Genomic DNA, 22,461 nt, shown 5'->3' on the forward strand with positions numbered 1-22,461 from the left:
ATTACTACAGTATTGAGCACATTTTAAAATGTGTTTTCTAGTCCTTTCATCATTTACATTCTTCCATTATATGAAAATAAAATAAAAACACAAAGCAGCATATTAAGCATGTTGGATATAGGTGGTTAGAAAAGCAAGCACCAGCCACTTGTGGTTCTATTTATCTGAGCATAGAGCACTTACCAAAGAAGCTGGCACAGTGGCTGCAGAGACAAGAAAATTCTGCTTGACTGCAAAGTGCTTATATAGTACAAGCTGAGGGCATTTCCAAATATAGCCAGTCCAATTAATCTTCTTAAAATGAGCAGAGCATTGTGACACACACCAGCACTGCAAGGCAGATTATGCTTTCAATACAGGCTGTGAGGCTAATCAGCTGAGGCCAAACAGAACCTCTGATCAGCACTCTCTGAGCTGCAGAAAGAACATACAACCACAGGGGATGGGGAAAGGGAAGTATTTTACTTCTTCAGAATATTCTAGTTAAGAGCTTATACAGTGGGGGAAATAAGTATTTGATCCCTTGCTGATTTTGTAAGTTTGCCCACTGACAAAGACATGAGCAGCCCATAATTGAAGGGTAGGTTATTGGTAACAGTGAGAGATAGCACATCACAAATTAAATCCGGAAAATCACATTGTGGAAAGTATATGAATTTATTTGCATTCTGCAGAGGGAAATAAGTATTTAATCCCTCTGGCAAACAAGACCTAATACTTGGTGGCAAAACCCTTGTTGGCAAGCACAGCGGTCAGACGTCTTCTGTAGTTGATGATGAGGTTTGCACACATGTCAGGAGGAATTTTGGTCCACTCCTCTTTGCAGATCATCTCTAAATCATTAAGAGTTCTGGGCTGTCGCTTGGCAACTCGCAGCTTCAGCTCCCTCCATAAGTTTTCAATGGGATTAAGGTCTGGTGACTGGCTAGGCCACTCCATGACCCTAATGTGCTTCTTCCTGAGCCACTCCTTTGTTGCCTTGGCTGTATGTTTTGGGTCATTGTCGTGCTGGAAGACCCAGCCACGACCCATTTTTAAGGCCCTGGCGGAGGGAAGGAGGTTGTCACTCAGAATTGTACGGTACATGGCCCCATCCATTCTCCCATTGATGCGGTGAAGTAGTCCTGTGCCCTTAGCAGAGAAACACCCCCAAAACATAACATTTCCACCTCCATGCTTGACAGTGGGGACGGTGTTCTTTGGGTCATAGGCAGCATTTCTCTTCCTCCAAACACGGCGAGTTGAGTTCATGCCAAAGAGCTCAATTTTTGTCTCATCTGACCACAGCACCTTCTCCCAATCACTCTCGGCATCATCCAGGTGTTCACTGGCAAACTTCAGACGGGCCGTCACATGTGCCTTCCGGAGCAGGGGGACCTTGCGGGCACTGCAGGATTGCAATCCGTTATGTCGTAATGTGTTACCAATGGTTTTCTTGGTGACAGTGGTCCCAGCTGCCTTGAGATCATTGACAAGTTCCCCCCTTGTAGTTGTAGGCTGATTTCTAACCTTCCTCATGATCAAGGATACCCCACGAGGTGAGATTTTGCGTGGAGCCCCAGATCTTTGTCGATTGACAGTCATTTTGTACTTCTTCCATTTTCTTACTATGGCACCAACAGTTGTCTCCTTCTCGCCCAGCGTCTTACTGATGGTTTTGTAGCCCATTCCAGCCTTGTGCAGGTGTATGATCTTGTCCCTGACATCCTTAGACAGCTCCTTGCTCTTGGCCATTTTGTAGAGGTTAGAGTCTGACTGATTCACTGAGTCTGTGGACAGGTGTCTTTCATACAGGTGACCATTGCCGACAGCTGTCTGTCATGCAGGTAACGAGTTGATTTGGAGCATCTACCTGGTCTGTAGGGGTCAGATCTCTTACTGGTTGGTGGGGGATCAAATACTTATTTCCCTCTGCAGAATGCAAATAAATTCATATACTTTCCACAATGTGATTTTCCGGATTTAATTTGTGATGTGCTATCTCTCACTGTTACCAATAACCTACCCTTCAATTATGGGCTGCTCATGTCTTTGTCAGTGGGCAAACTTACAAAATCAGCAAGGGATCAAATACTTATTTCCCCCACTGTATTTAACCCTTAACACCAGTGCCCTTCGAAGTGCATTAGGAACTGTTTCAACTAGAAAACAGACTGAAGCTATCAAGAAGTTACTATCACTCTGTGGTTAAAGGACAGAGCTGAGAGAAAGAAGGTGCGAGTGCTGGGCTTTTTATGGGTTTTAGTTTAGATTCAAGTATGTGTGACTATCGTTGAGAAAACATGACTAAAGTTGCAGATCCAAAATGTTGAGAATAGCTGATTTTCACATGGGTCCAAAATTAGTCATGTGTTTGAACTTCTGTAACTTTAATTGTTCATATAAATGGATAGGGTTTGCACTGTTGTATTACAAATTGTTTGTTGTAATGGAATTCATTAAAATCTAATTTGTTTTGCTTCTTGTGACTTTACAAAAACCGTCTTCGGAAAAACATGATTAGTGTGGTAACCTGGCACACTTTTTTGAAAGTGGGAAAACAGGACATATATGTTTTAAGTAAATGAAATATAGAAAAAAAGTGAGGATAAATCAAGGAGGAATACCAAAACTTTATTAAGGATCTAAATTTTTATGAGACTATAACTCTTTTCTTCTAGTCTCAAAAATTAAGATCAAGGTTTTAAATTGTTGTATATACAAAAAAATTGTGTATTAATTATTTAATATTTATTATGTTTTCATATAGATTGATTAAGACCCCTGAGGCAGGCCTTTGGGCCGAAACACGACCGTGTTGGGTCATTTCTTGAAAATCATTAATAAAGTTTTGGTATTCCTCCTTGGTTTATCCTCACTTTTTTTCTATATCTCACAGTGCGTGAGGTCTTTTACCTCCTTTTTTTGTTGATTAAGTAAATGAAATAACATCCAGAGGGCCCACATAGCTTAACCCCTCCATTGCCTCAGGTACAACGATTGAGAACCCTCCCCTCCAGGGTCAGAAAAATAACTACTGTACCTGAATATACACCACTTCAATAGCTTTTGGGCTCAAAGGCAATAAAGAAAAAATTAAAATTAAAATATTAAATGTTTATATAGTACTACAAGGTGTACACAAGGTTGAACAGAAAGACAGACATTTTCTGCTCTATAGAGCTTACAGCATAGTCAACAGACAACACCTACAGTCAAAACACCAGAGACTCTAGGTTAACAAAATAGTAAGTTTGATGCTAATCTGTACCTGCTATATACCACCTTGGGTGAATCTCTTCATAAAGGCGATTAATAAATTAAAATAAATAAAAAGTGAGGTCATGATTGGAAAAAGCATAAGCCAGGTGGTCTATTTTTAAGACCCAAACTACAGTAAGTGAAACCTGCTGAAGTGGAATCGAAAAATTATTCCTTACCTGATAAAATTTTCTCTCTTTTCATTGCAGCTGATGAATCCAGAGACTTGTGGGTTACCACCTACCAGCAGGTGGAGACAGAGAGAACTGAACTGCAGTGTCATAGTATGGAATGCTCCTTGATCAGTTAGTATCTACTATAATAAAACATCTACTATAATAAAACTCACCCTCAACGTTCTGAAGACAACGTTCTGAAGTCACTCAGTCACTCCCTGAAGGGTTCATGGATTCATGGAGGTGAAGCCACAACATTGACCATGTCTCTCAGCCCCGCCCTCGCATGACGGACCAATCAGAAAAAACACACTCAATGTTCTGAAACACAAAGGACCATCACAAAACCGTTCCCAGGCAACGCTAGGCAACGTAAGACGGACCTATCAGAGGAAACTAAGTAGCAATAAGGGAGGAGCATTCACACTAGAATGGCTCATTATCTGTGCAGCACGGAGAGCACAGAACCACCGCTTGAAGGAGAGAAGAATATTCCTGTTGTGGGTATGTGGAAAAATAGACCGAAGGGTGGGTGGGGGGGGGGGGGGGGGGGGGAGAAATTTTTTAATGCCTAATGCCGGTACTGAAGAATGCCGGGGGGGGGGGGGGGGGGGGGCCTATAGCACAGACTATATTTGGGTTCGCTAGACGTGGAGTCGGTGGAGCCGGAGAACAGTGTGCCCCTCACCATCTGGGACGTGGGCGAACAGGACAAGCTGTGGCCCAACTGGAAGGATTACCTGCGACCCAGCCAGCAGCAAATTTCTCTACTCCTTCCCTGCCTAGGAATCGCTGGAGACTGGCTGCAAAACTAACGAAACAACCGCACACCGACACACCACCTCCATCATTCGAAAGGCATCCACTCTTTCTACAACAGAAATGCAAACTAATACAAAACAAACAAAGAATGCCCGGTTTCTCACGCGGCTGCAGGTAACTCCCTACCCCCTTCCTCTTCCCCTTTTGCTGAAGCGGCCAAGGACGTGCCCAACCATCCCCAGCCTCAGGCAAGCCATCTCCCACCTCGGGGATTCCCCAAGCACCCAGAAAAAGACGGCGCTGCTTCCCGCAGCGCATAAATGTTCCAGCATTCCCCTGCAGCAGGCCTGAAATGGACAGAACATACCGGATCACCCCCCAACGGCCCAAGACCGTGCTCCTCTCCCTTCCGCCAACTTAAAACAACCATCATCCCTGTCCTCAGGCAAGCCGTCTCCCACCTCCAGGATGCCCAGAACCCCAGCCCAATGGAAAAAGATGGCGCTGCTTCCCACAGCACATTTCACTTCCAGCGTTCCCCTACAGCAGCCCTGAAACGGCCAAAAAATACCGACAGACCAAGAACGTGCTCCTCTACCTTCCACCCATCTAACACAACACTGCTGCCTCAGCACAACACAAAAAAAAAACCCCGGAAAAGACAATCCACCACTCAGCAAAGACTGACCCCCCTACAACCACATTTACATTTCACCAACAGAAAGACCCCCCTCCACAAACCTCCTTGACAGACAAAACCACACACACACAATACAACAGAAACACACCCTCAAAGCCACACACCAATCCATCCCACCTTTGCCAGCACAGCACATCCCCCAACCCCCCACCCAAAAAACAAAACAAAAAAAAAAAGACACACATCAACAAGCTGCACACACACCCCACCCTCACACACACACACGAAAACTCTGTGACACATACACACACACAAAAAAAAGCCACATGCTAGCACCCGTTTCATTGGTTTCGGAAACGGGCCTTTTTTACTAGTTTCTCATAACAAAGCAGAGGAAAACAGAACCTATAACATTTCTCCTTCCCCACAGGGAAAAGTGCTAAACCAAGAACTGCAAAGTTGCCAATTACAACAGTCCATCTAAAATATAAAAATGCAGCAACAAGTTCCAACAGAGAGAACAAACCGATAGGAACTGCTGGAAAAACTGGGTGGGCCTCTGGATTCGTCTGCTGCAACTAAAGGAAAGAAAATTATCAGGTAAGAAATAATTTTTCATTCCTTAGCATCAGCAGCAGATGAATTCACAGACTTGTGGGATGTACCAAAGCAGTCTTGAAATAGAGTAGGAACCTGAAGCTCCAGCAGACAGGACTGATACTTCAAAAGATGCATCGGACCAAGCAGAGACATTCAAACAATAGCATCTGGAGAAGATATGCAAGGACGACCATGTCGCTGATCTACATATTTCCTCCATGGAGAGCAGACAGGCTTCCACCCAGGAAGTCATGATAGCTCGGGTAGAAGGTGCCAAGAATCCAGCTGGAAGCGGTTTACCAGCTAGTAAATATGTGGACGCGATAACCTTGACCCAGCAAGCTTGCATGGTTTTGGAAGCCGCATTAACTTTCTGAGGTCCCGAGCAAAGCACGAACAAAAGATCTGACCAATAGAACTCATCGGTCACTTCCAAATAGTGTAACAGAACATGGCAAAAATCAAGGAAACGGGAAGAAAAAGGTTGAGATGAAAGGCAGAAACCACCTTAGGAAGAAAAGACAGGACTGTGCGCACTGTCACCCCTTCATGAGAAATCTGGAGTATCTCGATAGGATGAAGTCTGGAGTTCCAAAACCCTGCTTGGCTAGATACCTGGATCTCTGATTAAAACTAGGCTACCCTGGATGATAGCACCTGGTATCTTTAAAATGAGGGCGAGCCTGACCCGACTGGAAAGAACATTCAGACATGTACTCAGGAAGACGCTGAGTCTGAGTCACCCAGATCTTTCATCAACTTTGCTAAATCCTCATCAAACAGCCTGCCCTTAAAAAGGAGCTTAACCAGACGTTGTTTGAAGCTGCATCTGCAGCCCAGTGGCGCAACCACAGTAAACGACAGGCTGTGACTACCAAAGACATCTACTTGGTCGACGTCCAAATCGTCGTCATACAAGGAATCTGCCAAAAATGCCAGCCCTGTCTCCACATCTGGCAATTCAGGAGGAGGTTGACTGTTGGACTTCTGGAAGGAATCTGAAATTTGTTGCACCCAGCTAAGGCACGCCCTAGCAGAATATGAGCTGCTGCAGACAGCTGCCTGCAGAGAAAGAAAACTTCTGAACTGTCAGAGGAAGGATGCGTTGAATCCACCAGTTGAGGCTGAGTTTGGCTTGGAGAGTCCAATAGAAAAGGAGACCAAAAGCTGAGAAGGAACCTCTGAAGTGGTCTGATGTGGAATCTGGCCCTTGGAAGAATGCCAAAGATAAAGGCCATTGCACCCAGAACTTGAACATATTCCCAGACCCCAAGATCTGGTAGGGAAAGTATAAACTGACTTGGATGTGAATCTTTTGCTGATGAAGGCAGGAAGAAATTTCTTCCCTAAGCCTATGTCGAACATCACTCGCAGATACACTAAGATTTGTGTTGGAAACAACAGACTCACGGTGAAACTGAATACCAATCTGAGGACTGAAGAAGAGCAGCTATCTTGGATGAAACTTGCACACTCTCTTGATAGGAAGAGTCGCAAATCAGTCAATCGCGAGGTATGAATGAACCTGCAATCCATCCTTGTGAAGGAAGGCTGCCATTACTACCATGACCTTGAAAAAATGTCCTTGGTGATGTGGAAAGGCTGAATGACATGGTCATAAATAATAATATTCTCCAAGGATTACAAATCATAAATCTTCTGTGGGAAGGTGAAATGGTAATATGAAAGCATGCTTCCTTGAGATCCAGGGAGGTTAGAAACTCTCCCTGCTGGACTAGAACTATTACAGGCTGCAATGTTCCTTTTGTGAAATGTTGAACCTTTAACACTCTGACTTTTCTGAAGTCCAAATTCAGGTAGAAGGAAGGTCCCTTCTTTGGAACTACAAAGTAAATGGAATAACTTCCGGTTACCCAATTACAACTGGGGACAGTCTCGACTGTGACTAAATGAAGGGAAAATTAGGTTCTTACCTTGGTAATTTTCTTTCCTTTAGTCACAGCAGATGAATCCATTACGAATGGGTTGTGTCCACCTACCAGCAGGGGGAGATAGAGAACACTGAAAACCATAGTGTCTCTAGGACAGCTAGCTCCATCTGCCTCTCAGTATTTTGAAGCTTCCAAAGCAGTGTTAAACTGCAAAGTAGCATAACATGAACTTTCCTCACAGCGAACGAACGCCCCAGAACAGGAGCAATAACACAAAGGAGGGACAAACTCAACCTCCTGTAGTAAACCAGAACTCCTGAAGACTGTTTTCCAACTTCTCCCAAAGAGGGAACATGTCTGCAGGAAAAATTGAACACAAAACAGAGTCAGTCAGGGAGGGATCATGGATTCATCTGCTGTGACTAAAGGAATGAAAATTACCAAGGTAAGAACCTAATTTTCCCTTCCTTGTCATCAGCAGCAGATGAATCCATTATGAATGGGATGTATCAAAGCAATCCCTAAATAGGGCTGAAACAAGCCACCCCACGCGCAAGCACTTGTGCTCCAAAAAGCGCGTCCCTCCTGGCAGCCACATCCAGCCTGTAATGACGGGCAAAAGAGAGCTTAGAAGCCCAAGTAGCTGCACTACATATCTCTTGAAGATAGAGTGCTCCCGTCTCAGCCCAAGAGGAAGAAATCGATCTTGTGGAATGTACCTTAAAGGCATCAGGCAGAGGCCGGCCAAATAGCAGATATGCAGAAAAAATGGCTTCCTTAAGTCAACGGGCTATAGTGGCTTTAGATGCTGGAGACCCTCTGCGAGGGCCTGACAATAAAAAAAGGTGATCAGAGGTCCTGAAAGCATTAGACACCTGCAGATACTGCAACAGAGCCCTGCACACATCCAGAAGGCGCAACTGCCCAAAAGATTTCGGAAACTCCTCCCTAGTAAAGGAAGGCAGATAAATAGGCTGGTTTAGGTGAAACGCTGAAACCACCTTACGCAGGAAGGAAGGCACTGTACATACCGTTACTCCGGACTCTGAGAATTGCAGAAATGGGTCTTGACAGGACAGCGCCTGGAGCTCAGACACCAGTCTCGCCAATGTAATGGCCACCAAAAAGACTGTCTTTAGAGTCACATCCTTCTCCGAAGCTTGCCTCAGCGGCTTGAAGGGCGAACACTGAAGAGCCTTTAATACTAGCCCCAGGTTCCACGCCGGACAAGGGGCCCGCACGGGACGTCAAAGCCGAAGCACCCTCTAAGAAACCATGCAATGTCCGGGTGCACAGCCAGGGAGAAGCCAGCGACCTTCCCCCGAAAACATGCCAAGGCTGCCACTTGAACACACAGGGAATTATAGGCCAAGTCTTTTTGTATACCATCCTGCAAAAAGTCAAGAATCGGCGAGACAGAAGCCCAGATGGGTGTGATCGCTTTAGAAACACACCAAGCCTCAAACTGGTGCCAGATCCGAGCATAGGCAACGGAAGTGGAATGCTTGCGGGCTTACAAAAGAGTGGAGATGACCTTGTTAGAATAGCCCTTGTCTCTCAATAGCCATGCCGTAAGACCAAAGCGGCAAGGATCCTCCATGGGCACCGGGCCCTGCGTCAACAGGTTCGGTATCAGAGGCAAAGGAAGGGGAGCCTCCACTAGCATCCGCTGGAGGTCCGCGTACCACGGCCGCCTGGGCCAATCCGGGGCAATGAGGATCAGCACTCATTGATGGAGCCGAATTCGCAGGAGGAGTCGCCCTATTAAGGGCCAAGGAGGGAACACATACAGGAGGCCCGGGGGCCAGGGTTGAGCCAAGACATCCAACCCCGCCGAGCGAGGATCTCTCCATCTGCTGGAAAAGGACGGGACTTTGGCATTTGTGCTTGAGGCCATAAGATCCACTACGGGCGTTCCCCATTTGGCACAAATCTGAAGGTACACTTTGTCTGCCAGTTCCCACTCCACCGGGTCGATTTGATACCTGCTTAGAAAATCGGCTTCCATGTTCCTCTAACCTGCTATGTGAGCTGCTGACAGAAGCTGCAGATGTAGCTCGGCCCAGTGGCATATCTGAGTGGCCTCTGCGGCCAGTGCTTGACATTGAGTGCCGCCTTGTCGATTTATGTAGGCCACTGCTGTCGCGTTGTCCGACAGAACTCTGACAGCCAGTCCCTCCAGAGTCTTGTGAAAGGCCAGAAGAGCCTGGAATATCACTCTCAGTTCCAAGCGATTGATGGACCACCCCGTTTCCTCGGGTGTCCACAGACCCTGGGCATAGCTTCCCTGGCAATGTGCTCCCCAGCCCTTCAGGCTGGCATCCGTTACCACCAGGCACCAATCAGGAAGTGCTAGTGGCATTCCTCGCCGCAGCATGCTGTCTGAGAGCCACCACTCCATACTGAGTCGGGCCGCAGGGAGCCACGTGAGTCTGCGTTGATAATCCTGGGACGTAGGAGACCATCGTTGAAGGAGGGCAATCTGCAGAGGTCTCATGTGCGCTCTCGCCCAAGGCACCACTTCCAAGGTGGCCGTCATCTACCCCAACAGCTGGACAACATCCCAAGCTCGCGGATGAAGCATTCTCAGGAGCAGACGGACCTGATTCTGAAGCTTGCACCGCCTTTGGTCAGGTAGAAAGACAAACCCCGAGATGGTGTCAAACTGGACCCCCAAATATTCTAGAGATTAAGAGGGGGTCAGGTGACTTTTGGGTATATTGACGACCCAGCCCAGAGATTGCAGTACTGAGACCACTCTGGCTGTTACATGACGACTCTCTTCTGCAGAGTCCGCTCTGATGAGCCAGTTGTCGAGGTACGGGTGAACCCGGATACCCTCTCGCCTGAGAAAGGCAGCTACTACCATCATTACCTTGGAAAAGGTTCGGAGAGCTGTGGCGAGGCCAAAAGGCAAGGCCCGAAACTGGAAATGTTTTCCCAACACCGCAAACCGGAGGAACCGTTGGTGCGGGGGCCATATAGGAATGTGCAAGTAAGCTTCTTTCAGGTCCAGAAACGTGAGGAACTCTCCTGGCTGAACCGCCGCCATGATGGAGCGGAGGGTTTCCATATGAAAATGCTGTACTCTTAGTGACTCGTTGACTTTCTTTAAGTCGAGAATGGGCCGATAAGACCTGCCTTTTCGCGGCACCACAAAATACATGGAGTAACGACCGCAGCCGTGTTCGGCGGAAGGCACGGGGATCACCGCTCCAAGGTGCAACATGACTTGTAAGGTCTCCTCAACCGCCGCCCGTTTGACAGCAGTGCTGCATCGGGACTTCAAAAACACGTCTCTCACCGGGGCATCTAATTCCAATCTGTATCCATCTCTGATCAGGTCCAAAACCCACTGATCTGAGGTAATCTTGACCCATTCCTCGAGAAAGAGGGAAAGTCGTCCTCCATCATTGAGACGGTCGCCCATGAACTCCAGGCCTTGAACCGGCCGCTGCGGAGCGTTTGTCCGAGCGAAAGGAGTTCCTCTCCTGAAAACGGGCGCGCGAAGTAAACCCAGCAGAACGCCCCGGGCGGTACCTTCTAGCTTCACGGAAGCGAGGTCTGGAAGAGGAGGGAACTGCCTGACCCTTGGAAGAAGGCCGCGGCCAATCCTCGGGTAGCTGCTGGGGTTTAGCATCCCCCAGGCCCTTGACAATTTTCTCCAACTCCTCACCAAATAGAGAAGGCCCTGGAAGGGCAACTTCACCAACCTTTGCTTAGAAGCCATGTCAGCCGCCCAATGCCATAGCCATAGAAGACGGCGAGCGGCCACCACCACAGACATCTGTTTAGCCGAGGCTCTGACCAGATCATCAAGGGCATCAGCTAAAAAAGACAAGGCCGACTCCATCCACAGTGCCACCTCCACAAGGGGCTCCGCTCCATCCCCGGGCTGTTCCACTGCCTGTTGAAACCAAGCGAGGCAGGCTCAAGCAGCATAACAACTGCACACAGACGCCCGTAAGGCTAGGCCTGAAATTTCAAAGGACTGTTTGACTGCTGATTCCAGCCGTCGGTCCTGCATGTCCTTCAGGGCGACCCCTCCCTCTACTGGGAGGGTAGTCTTCTTCGCACAGCCGTGACTAGGGCATCTACTTTAGGCACGGCCAAGCGTGCCAAGTGCTCCTCACTAAGAGGGTATAAGTGCCCCATTGCCCTGGCAACTTTCAAAGGCCCCTCAGGGTCAGCCCATTGAGCCGAAATAAGCTTTTGGATGGAGTCATGCAAAGGAAAGGCTCGAATAGGCTTCTTAGTACTTGCCATCCTCGGATTACCAGAGGAGACCTCGCCAAGCGCAGGATCTTCAATAGAGAGGGCATGCAAGGCGTCAGAAATAAGCGCTGGCAGCTCCTCGCGGTGGAAAATCCTAACCGCGGTGGGATCATCTGGATCCAGTGGCAATCCAGAACCTTCCTCTGGCTCCTCAGACCATGAAGGCCTGCCAGACCCCTCAGAATCCCCACAGCCCGACCACAGGGGGGGGGGGGGGGTGCGCCACTCTCTGAAGGGGAATGTACCCTTCTACGCTTGTCATGGGGCCAACTGTCTGGGGAAAGAACGCCTGTCGGCAATCCCGGGCTGGCCTCCACCGGAGGGGAACCAGGTAGCAATGCAGAGTCATACACCTGCAGCAGAGCCCTCTTTAACATGAACACTTTATGTAAAAGCAACATAAACTCAGGGGAGAAAGGCTCACCCTGGTCTCCCGGTTCCAATCCAGGGAAAGCAGCTCCTCTGGTAGCCTCCATCCGAGACTCGCCTAAGGCCTCAGACCCCTCCGCTCCCGCGGGGGTCGGGCAATGCGGCGCATCCAAAATGGCGCCTGCTGCCAGCTCCACCGAGCGGGAAGAAACATCGCTTGCCATGCTCGTGCCGGCTCTGAAGTCTGAAGAGCACCATTTACAGAGCCCCGCTTGCCACAACGTGAACAGCGCTTAACAACCTCCGCAGCCATCGCCGAAAACGGTGGAAAATTTCAAAATGGCGGATTCGCGCCAAAAACGCCCCGATCGCGGGCCCTCCCCAGAGGAGCTACAAGATGCTCTTAACCTTAACTGACCGAGTCCCAGAGCTCCGGTCACGCTAAACAGACAGAAGATAGCCTCAGAATCGCAGTGCTAACAAGCACGTTGCGTCTTTTTTTTTTTTTAAACGCTGTGAGGAAAGTTAGAGGCAACAGCTACAGAGGCACTCCGGAGGTCCAGGAGAGTGGGAAAGGCAGGGAAAGGACGAACCAATGTGCCTGTATCCACATAGAAGAGCGTGGGAAAGTCAGAGACAGGGCAAATCTATATGCCTGCATCCACATAGGGGGAAGGGTAAGGCAGGGAAAGGGCTAACTTATGTGTCTTTAAAGTGGAGCTGCAATAGCCACAACTACTACTTATCATTTCTAAAGCGCTACTAGATGTACGCAGCTGCTACAACTGGCAAAAGCACAGGAGCCACCCCAGGCAAATTCTTGAAGGAGCTGAATAAGCTGCGTCCAACCCTGCTGGGAGATAGAGAATACTGAGAGGCAGATGGAGCTAGCCGTCCAGGAGGCACTATGGTTTTCAGTGTTCTCTATCTCCCCCTGCTGGTAGGTAGACACAACCCATTCGTAAAGGATTCATCTGCTGCTGATGACAAGGAAACATAAGATTTTAGTGATTAATGTAGGTGAACCCCCCCCATCCAAACACACAAACACACCCAGAAATGATTTGGGAGATTAAAGCTTCTAGTATCCTTTGGTTTCTGGATTCAGAAATGCTTACCATCTAGGATAGCTTTGGTAACAGTAGATAAAATTTCAGCCAATGTCAAAATCAGGTTTTTCTGTCCTATGCCCCAGGTGTCTGACAGCACCCAAAGTTATATGGGTACAACTGATAATTCAGTATCGTACCCGAATAACTAACTGGCCATAGCAAGGACTGCGTTATATGCTGTCCAACATGTCCAGTTAGCTTGCTACTGAATATCTATGGTGTCCACAAAATTTCCAGGACCACCTTGGCACAAACTGGATAGTGCTGTGACAGTCAGTGCTAATATTCAGTGGCGGTATCCAGTTAAGTACCACTGAATATTAGTAGTTGAGTCAGCCAGTGCAATTTTACTGGATAGAAACTTCTCCTGCCCAGTTAAATTGTTTTGAATATCAGGCCCATAATTTCAGCATGTTTATACAGCCCCAAAAATGTCTTTTGTCTTTTCAAAACTGGACTAAAGATGACATTTCAAGTATGTATCAGGCAACCAAAGTAGCCCTAATCCTATTCACTGTGTAATGGAAAATAAGTAACTCCTACACAGAAGTAGATCTAAAAATACTAAATGAAGCTTTGCTAGGACCTTTGAATGTCCTTACCGGCATACCACAACCCTTTTTATAGAAAGCCGAGTTGTTGAAATCCAAAACATACAAATAAACAAGGATTATCCCTGGAGAATAGCTAACAAACCATTACAGTAACCTGTCCAATTCTTTTCTGAAAATGAAACTGCATCTGCAAATCAAAATTCTTTTCAGTTTCCTTTCCAGCAAATCTTTTTTTTTCCCCAAGAGTAATTGTTAAAGAAGCTAACAGACACTCCCCTCCCAAAAGAAGAGCTATACTAGCAGCTGCTCAAGCCCAATCTTAAGAGTGACAAGGGTTGATAACTGTCCATTAGGCAGACTGGGTGGTTGCCTAAGCTGGCAATGTTTAGGGGATGGCAAAGAGAAGCTGCAGTCAAACCAAAATAGGAGCCTGTGTGACTGTCAAGACCAAGGACCACCAGGGATACAGGGTTTTCAAATAACCCATATAACTGGGTAAATGGCTTTTGCAAATTGTCCATATACAGTGATGCCCAACTATGTGTTTTTTTAATTTTCTTTTTATCCAATTTTCATTTCAAGAATAATCATTACAACCAATGTTTAAATGCACTGGACATCCTCTCCATTACACACTTCACTGTCTATACAGCTCGACTCTTAGATCTGAAGTATCTATTATACTTTGACATGCTTTCTAGTGTCACTAGTGATCTGTACATGCTTAAAATGAACTATTTCTGAGACAGAAGATATGGTGATCACTGCTGTTTAAACTGGTAGTTTTCCCTGACATAGTCACATAACATAGTAGATGACGGCAGAAAAAGACCTGCACGGTCCATCCAGTCTGCCTAACAAGATAACTCATATTTGCTACTTTTTGTGTATACCCTACTTTGATTTGTACCTGTGCTCTTCAGGGCACAGACCGTATAAGTCTGCCCAGCACTATCCCTGCCTCCCAACCACCAGCCCCGCCTCCCAACCACCGGCTCTGGCACAGACCGTACAAGTCTGTCCAGCACTATCCCCGCCTCCCAACCACCAGTCCCGCTTCCCACCACCAGCTCTGGCACAGACCGTATAAGTCTGCCCAGCACTATCCCCGCCTCCCAACCACCAGCCCCGCCTCCAGATCTTGACTAAGCTCCTGAGGATCCATTCCTTCGGCACAGGATTCCTTTATGCTTATCCCACGCATGTTTGAATTCCGTTACCGTTTTCATTTCCACCACCTCCCGCGGGAGGGCATTCCAAGCATCCACTACTCTCTCCGTGAAAAAATACTTCCTGACATTTTTCTTGAGTCTGCCCCCCTTCAACCTCATTTCATGTCCTCTCGTTCTACCATCTTCCCATCTCCGGAAAAGGTTCGTTTGCGGATTAATACCTTTCAAATATTTGAACGTCTGTATCATATCACCCCTGTTTCTCCTTTCCTCCAGAGTATACATGTTTAGTTCAGCAAGTCTCTCCTCATACGTCTTGTAACACAAATCCCATACCATTCTCGTAGCTTTTCTTTACACCGCTTCAATTCTTTTTACATCCTTAACAAGATACGGCCTCCAAAACTGAACACAATACTCCAGGTGGGGCCTCACCAATGACTTATACAGGGGCATCAACACCCCCTTTCTTCTGCTGGTCACACCTCTCTCTATACAGCTTAACAACCTTCTAGCTACGGCACCCGCCTTGTCACACTGTTTCGTCGCCTTCAAATCCTCAGATACTATCACCCCAAGATCCCTCTCTCCGCCCGTACCTATCAGACTCTCCCCCCGCCTAACACATACGTCTCCCGTGGATTTCTATTCCCTAAGTGCATCACTTTGCATTTCTTCGCATTGAATTTTAATTGCCAAACCTTAGACCATTCTTCTAGCTTCCTCAGATCCTTTTTCATGTTTTCCACTCCCTCCCGGGTGTCCACTCTGTTACAGATCTTAGTATCATCCGCAAATAGGCAAACTTTACCTTCTAACCCTTCGGCAATGTCACTCACAAATATATTGAACAGAATCGGCCCCCGCACCGATCCCTGAGGCACTCCACTACTCACCTTTCCCTCTGAGCGAATTCCATTCACCACCACCCTCTGTCTGTCAACCAGTTCCTAATCCAGTTCACCACTTCAGGTCCTATCTTCAGCCCATCCAGTTTATTTAAGAGCTTCCTGTGGGGAACCGTGTCAAAAGCTTTGCTGAAATCTAAGTAGATTATGTCCATAGCTCATCCCTGATTCAATTCTCCTGTCACCCAATCAAAGAACTCAATGAGATTCGTTTTGCACGATTTCCCTTTCATAAAACCATGTTGTCTCGGATCTTGCAACTTATTGGCTTCCAGGAAATTCACTATCCTTTCCTTCAGCATCACTTACATTACTTTTCCAATAACCGAAGTGAGGCTTACTGGCCTGTAGTTTCCAGCTTCTTCCCTATCACCACTTTTGTGAAGAGGGACCACCTCTGCCGTTCTCCAATCCCTCGGAACCTTTCCTGTCTGCAAGGATATATTAAACAAATCTTTAAGAGGACCCGCCAAAACCTCTCTGAGCTCCCTCAATATCCTGGGGTGGATCCCGTCCAGTCCCATGGCTTTGTCCACCTTTAGCTTTTCAAGTTGTTGATACACACTTTCTTCCGTGAACGGTGCTCTATCCACTTCATTCTCAATTGTACTATTTCCAGTCCATCGCGGTCCTTCTCCAGGATTTTCTTCTGTGAAAACAGAACAAAAGTATCTATTTAGCAAATTTGTTTTTCTTCATCATTTTCCACATAGCGGTTCGCAGTATCTTTTAGTCTCACAATTCCCTTTTTAGTCATTCTCCTTTCACTAATATACCTGAAGAAATTTTGTCACCCCTCCTTACATTTCTAGCCATTTGTTCTTCCACTTGCGCTTTTGCCAGTCGTATCTCTCTCTTGGCTTCTTTCAGTTTCATCCGGTATTCCTCCATGTGTTCCTTTTCTTGAGTTTTTCTGTATTTCTGGAACGCCAACTCTTTAGCCTTTATTTTCTCAACCACTTGCTCGGAGAACCATATTGGTTTCCTTTTTCTCTTGCTTTTATTTACTTTCCTTACATAAAGGTTCGTGGCCCTATTTATAGCTTCTTTCAGCCTGGACCACTGTCCTTCCACTTCTCGTACTTCCTCCCAGCCCATCATCTCCTTCCTCAGGTATTCCCCCATTTTACTAAAGTCAGCACGCTTGAATTCCAGGACTTTGAGTTTTGAGTGGCCGCTCTCCACTTTAGCTGTTATATCAAACCAAACCGTTTGATGGTCACTGCTGCCCAGGTGGCAAACACCACAAATTGTTCTTGTTCCATGGATCCTTCCTATACTACTTCTCCTATGAGGAATCATTATGTTCTTAGTTATCACCATTCTAGGAGCTATAAAAAGGTAGCTCACCAACTCTGTCTTTTTCAACTGAATGTACAAAGAAGTTGGCTCCCATATCCCAACAAATTCAGGGTAAAATCTAATTTCATCTTCCTACCTTATCTTGTAACATGTCTCTACCACTAATTCTCAAAAGACTTTATTATCCTACATCTTACCTATATGTTCAAACATTCATCATTCTCCACACCCCTTCCAGCATACTTCTGATTTGGATGGACATCAGGTATTGAACAGGCATGCAATATACCTGAAAAAGCATCTTATATGGAAAATCCAGATATAAGATACTGGGAGACATCCTCATCATGATTACCTGTATTTTCCCCCACTGGTCTTTATTTCAAGGTCCATTTTCCTTGTTCTTGATACCTATGCACTTTCTCCCCCTCTCCACCAATCAGAACTTTATATAGTTTAGACACTAGTCCTTTACCTATATGGCCTTTATGCAAAATTGCTTCCAGTGGAGCCAGGGATCTATGAAAGCTTTTCCTTTTGGCTTGTAAAAAATGTTCCACCTGCAGTAGTGAAAATATGCAAGGTAGCCTTACACACTTCTTTAAGACCTTCTCCCTTGAAATGAGCATGGCAAATTTTATATAGGCGAGACGTTCATCACCCCACCTACCTGAAACTATTAAGGTCTTCAGCTTCGGAGGGAGAACAACTTACTCTGGTTTATTCCCACCAGTGGAGAAGCCCCTGGATTCCATTTTAGCAACCTCTTCACCTTGTTCCAGGTCCCAAAGACTCAGATCACTGGATCATCTACAGGTTTTTCTCCACTCTTCCCCCTTCATCCCCAAACATCAAAACCCATCCTTTCTTGTGAAAAAAAAAGTTACAGATGCTCAAACATGTAACTTTTGCAGACTGCTTATGGAACCATAAAGTGAAAAAAAAAATCAGCCAGTCTCAACATCTTGGATTCATTACTTTAGTCACCTTTTTCCAGAGAAAGTCACATATATCACCAGCAAACAAATAAACATGAAGACCCAATGTTTGAGAAGAGGCAGCAAGTGGGGCAAGAAAGATGATAAAAAGGGTGGGCGACAGAATGGACCCTTGTGGAACGCCACAACACAGGAGGCAGGATTTGGCAAAATAAAAGTCCACTGCTACTTAATCTAGTATCTCAAGCAGGTCAGAAGCAGATCATGATTGATTAAATCAAAAACCGAATTGAAATCTAACTGAAAGAGCATCACCTCCTGTCCATTGTCAAGGTAAGAAATGATATAATAAATTTGGTATGGTGTCTCTTGTATATTCCTCCCTATGCTTGGTTTGCAGGCCTGGCCTGCAAGCACCCAGATCTGTTGTCATCAGCATACGTTTCATTCTCCCTAGTGCGGCCTGTATACAGAGTGCATGAGCCTTGATTATCAGTAAATAGCAAATATTGTTATACAATTCTTGTAAATCACATGACAAGGAAAAACTCGTGAGGAACTGAAGCTATGCGGCCCATATATGGCAGACAAAAAATTGATATAACCTTGATAGTGAGTGAGACAGAGGACCTTCCAAAGAAGGAGATGTTCCTCCAAATATGTGTGTTTAGAGAAGAAAAAGCCAGGTCTTTTATGCTACGTCAAGTTGCATGCTGGGATCACGTGTATGGTGTAAAGGAATTGGCCAATGAGCACGTAATGTGCATGTGAATAGAAGCTGGAGAGGCTGGTAAAATAAAGGAAATAACCTTTTTTGTATAATGAGAAAAACAGGAACAGGAAATTCCCTTATATGAACAATATGTTAGAATAGAAGAAATCGCGTTTTAGGAGAAATGAAACTTGTAACAGTATATAGGTGCAGAATGAGAAAGCCTAGCTGAGCAGCCTTGTTGCTCAACCTTAGTGTCTTGTTTGGCTGTGTGACAACACTGCTCCAGAGAGATCAATCACTTTTGTACTGACTTAGAGAAACACCAATAAAGATTTTACTTGGTTGCGTCTTATCTGAGTCTGATTGTCTCTCTTATACCAGCCAAGGAGTTTTTCTTCAAACAAGGAAAATTTCTCTAAGGCTGAAGTGTTTTTCCCCTCCTAAAGGCCACTGGACGGGAATTACACTCTCATGAAAACTGGACTGACAATAGGAAAGGGCCATCTTTTCACACAACTTTGCCAAAAATGACAAACTGTCAATAGGGTGGAAATTCGCACAAATATTGGGATCTAAGATTTAGACAAGGCCTGATGACAGATTTCTTCCACAGATGTGGTAGTACTTCCCTTGGGCAGACTAGAGTTGCTAAGATCCATGAATATGGGTGAAAACAAACAAAGTAACATAGTAAAAGATGGCAAATAAAGACCTGCACGGTCCAACCAGTCTGCCTAACAAGATAAAACTCACAGCATTAAGGTATGTTGTGATATTTCATATGTATACCTGATCTTGATTTGTCCTTGCCATTTTCAGGGCACAGACCGTAAAAAAAAAAAAAACAGCCTGGCACTGTCATAAGTACATGGTACCTGGTCAAAATAGCCCCGACAAAAAAAGCTCCAGACATAATAGACACTGTCAAAACGGCCTGCCCACAATACAACCCTTGACAAGTTAGCTCCCCGACAAAAGAGCCCGGTCAGACTGCCCAGAATATGGGACTGCATTTTTTCCCTAATAATCTTACCTTCCCAAACAGGATAAGGTTGGAAAGACTATGAAAATGATGACAATATTGTTTTTTGTTTAAATTAGCAAGTTGATGGAAGAATAGTTTCTTTAAATAGCTGAACAGATGGTGAATACCAGTTTGTAGCTATAGAATTTTATTTATATATGCTTTATGCAATTGAATGCTGGTAGGAGTCTTTATCAGTGAAGATTTCAGTTGTAGTTTATTATATTTTTTGTGATGTGTTATTTTTTCTTTAGGGGGCTGTTTTGTTGGAGCTATTTTGTCAGGGCTATTATGACTGGGTGCCATAAATACATTAGCATTGCCATACTGGGATAGACCGAAGGTCCATCAAACCCAGCATCCTGTTTCCAACAGTGGCCAATCCAGGTCCTTGTTCTAAAACTTCTGAAGTTGTCATTGAAGACCCTTCCAAATCTTTTCTGCCACGAACCGGGCACAGATGGTAGTCTGCCCAGCACTGCTCTTGTTATCCAACTTCTGAAGCTGAATCTGTCCAGCTGCGATCAGGGAACAGACTGAAGAAGTCTGCCCTATTGGCTTTGCTTCCGCAGAGATCTGTACTGAGATCGGTGCTATTTAACATATTTATAATGATATGGAAATCGAGATGAGTGAGGTGATCAAATTTGCAGATGATACAAATCTATTTAAGGTTGTTAAAACACGTGCGGACTGTGAAATATTGCAGGAAGACCTTAGGAAACTGGAAGACTGGGCATCCAAATGGCAGATGAAATTTAATGTTGACAAATGCAAGGTGATGCACATTAGAAAGAACAATCCAAATCATAGTTACCTGATGCTAGGGTCCACCTTGGGGGTCTGTACTCAAGAAAAAGATCTGGGTGTCGTTGTAGATAATACGCTGAAATCTTCTGCTAAGTGTGCGGTGGCAGCCAAAAAAGCAAACAGGATGCTAGGAATTATTAGGAAAGGGATGGTGAATAAGACCGAAAATACTATAATGCCTTTGTATCACTCCATAGTGCAACCAAAATGATAATGGGGATGGAACTCCTCTCGTATGAGGAAAGGCTAAAGAGGTTAAGGCTCTTCAGCCTGGAAAAGAAAAAGATGAGGGGAGATATGATTGAGGTCTACAAAATCCTGAGTGGTGTAGAATGAGTAAAAGTACATCAATTTTTTAATCATTCCAAAAGTACAAAGACTAAGGTACACTCGAGGAAGTTACATGGAAATAATTTTAGAACAAATAGGAGGAAATATTTTTTCGCTCAAAGAATAGTTAAGCTCTGGAACTCTTTCCCGGAGGATGTGGTAACAGCAGTTAGCGTATCTGGATGTAAAAAAAAGTTTGGACAAATTCCTTGTCACGCTTTCAAAGCTGGAACTGGGTTGTGAGCCCTTGGGCCACTGCCAAGGAGCAGCAGTGGCAGGCAAAACTACCCCACATCAGGGGCAAGGCAGAACTCTGACAACAGTTAGGCTTCACCTGTACCTGGCCACTTTCCACCAGGAGTTGAGCTCCCAGCGTCAGGTGGCCGACAGGACTTTGCAGGACTGGGCAGGAGCTGGATAACAGCTAGGCAGCACAGGGACTGAGTGTCAGAGGGGAAAGGAAGAAACATGGGCAAGGCAGGGAACTGGGCTAGACAATACAACACAAGGCAGGGACAGGACAAGCTAGGGGACAGAAACTGGAAGCTGCAAGCAGCCACTGAAACAGGGAACAAAACACTGACTAACAAGACACAGAACTAAAAGCTGCAAGCAGCCACAAAGCCAGCACACAAACAGAAACTAAACACTGAGATACAAACAAGAAACAAGGCTAGGAAAACAAGTAAAACCTAAACTAAACCAAACACAGACTAACTAGAAACAGGCAAGAATCAAGGCAAGAATCTCAGACAAATCACTGTACTAGCAGAAGTGCAACAAGCACCAACATACCAGGGCCTTAGACGCAATGCAAAGGCAAAGCCAGAAAGTTTCAAAATGGCTAATAAGCCCAAAATAGATAAGACTCAGCTGCAGCAATCACCAGGAAGCTATGGTAGCTGTGCACGCTCAATCCAAGCAAGCAAACCTGGCAGCCTGGAAGATCCGGACCGGACTCAGCTAAAATCTGGAACGGGTGATGGTCCATAGCAGCCACCTGTTCTGGCCACCAGAGGGCGAGGAAAGCACAGACGTAACATTCCTGGAGGAAAAGTCCATAGTCTGCTGTTGAGACAGACATAGGAAGCAACTGCTTGCCCTGGGATTTGTAGTATGGAGTGTTGCCATGATTTGGGTTTCTGGTCACTGTTTGGAAAACAGGATACTGGGCTAGACAGACCATTGGTATGACCCAGTATGGCTACTCTTATGTTATGTTCTTATGTTATGTTACTGGAATTGCCAACTAACATCCACTAAGCTACTTTGGATCTATTCCTTCTAAACAGGATTGCTTTGTATTTATCCCACACATTTTTGAATTCCGTTACCCATCCTCACCACCTCCTGCGGGAAGGCATTCCAGGTATCTACACACACTTGGTGAAAAAATACTTCTCAACGTTATTCATGAGTTGGCCCCCCTTCAACCTCAATTCAAATCCTCTAGTTCTATCACCTTTCCATCTATGGAAAATGTTTGTTTGTGGTTTAATACCTTTAAAATATTTGAACATCTTTATTATATCGCCCCTGTTTCTCCTTTATTTAAGGGTATACATGTTAAGGTCCTCAAGTCTCTCCTCGTACGTCTTGCTATGCAAACCCCATACCCTTTTCATCGCTTTTCTTTGAACCG

The 22,461-nt window shown here is 45.6% G+C and overlaps 1 protein-coding gene across 1 annotated transcript in view; it reads right to left on the minus strand.

The window, feature by feature from the left end:
* The window catches only part of LOC115470876 (cytosolic 5'-nucleotidase 3-like), a 159,321-nt gene that overhangs the window by 129,021 nt on the left and 7,839 nt on the right, over positions 1–22,461 (minus strand).

Source organism: Microcaecilia unicolor, chromosome 1 (genome assembly GCF_901765095.1).
Source record: "Microcaecilia unicolor chromosome 1, aMicUni1.1, whole genome shotgun sequence".
Classification (NCBI taxonomy): domain Eukaryota; kingdom Metazoa; phylum Chordata; class Amphibia; order Gymnophiona; family Siphonopidae; genus Microcaecilia; species Microcaecilia unicolor.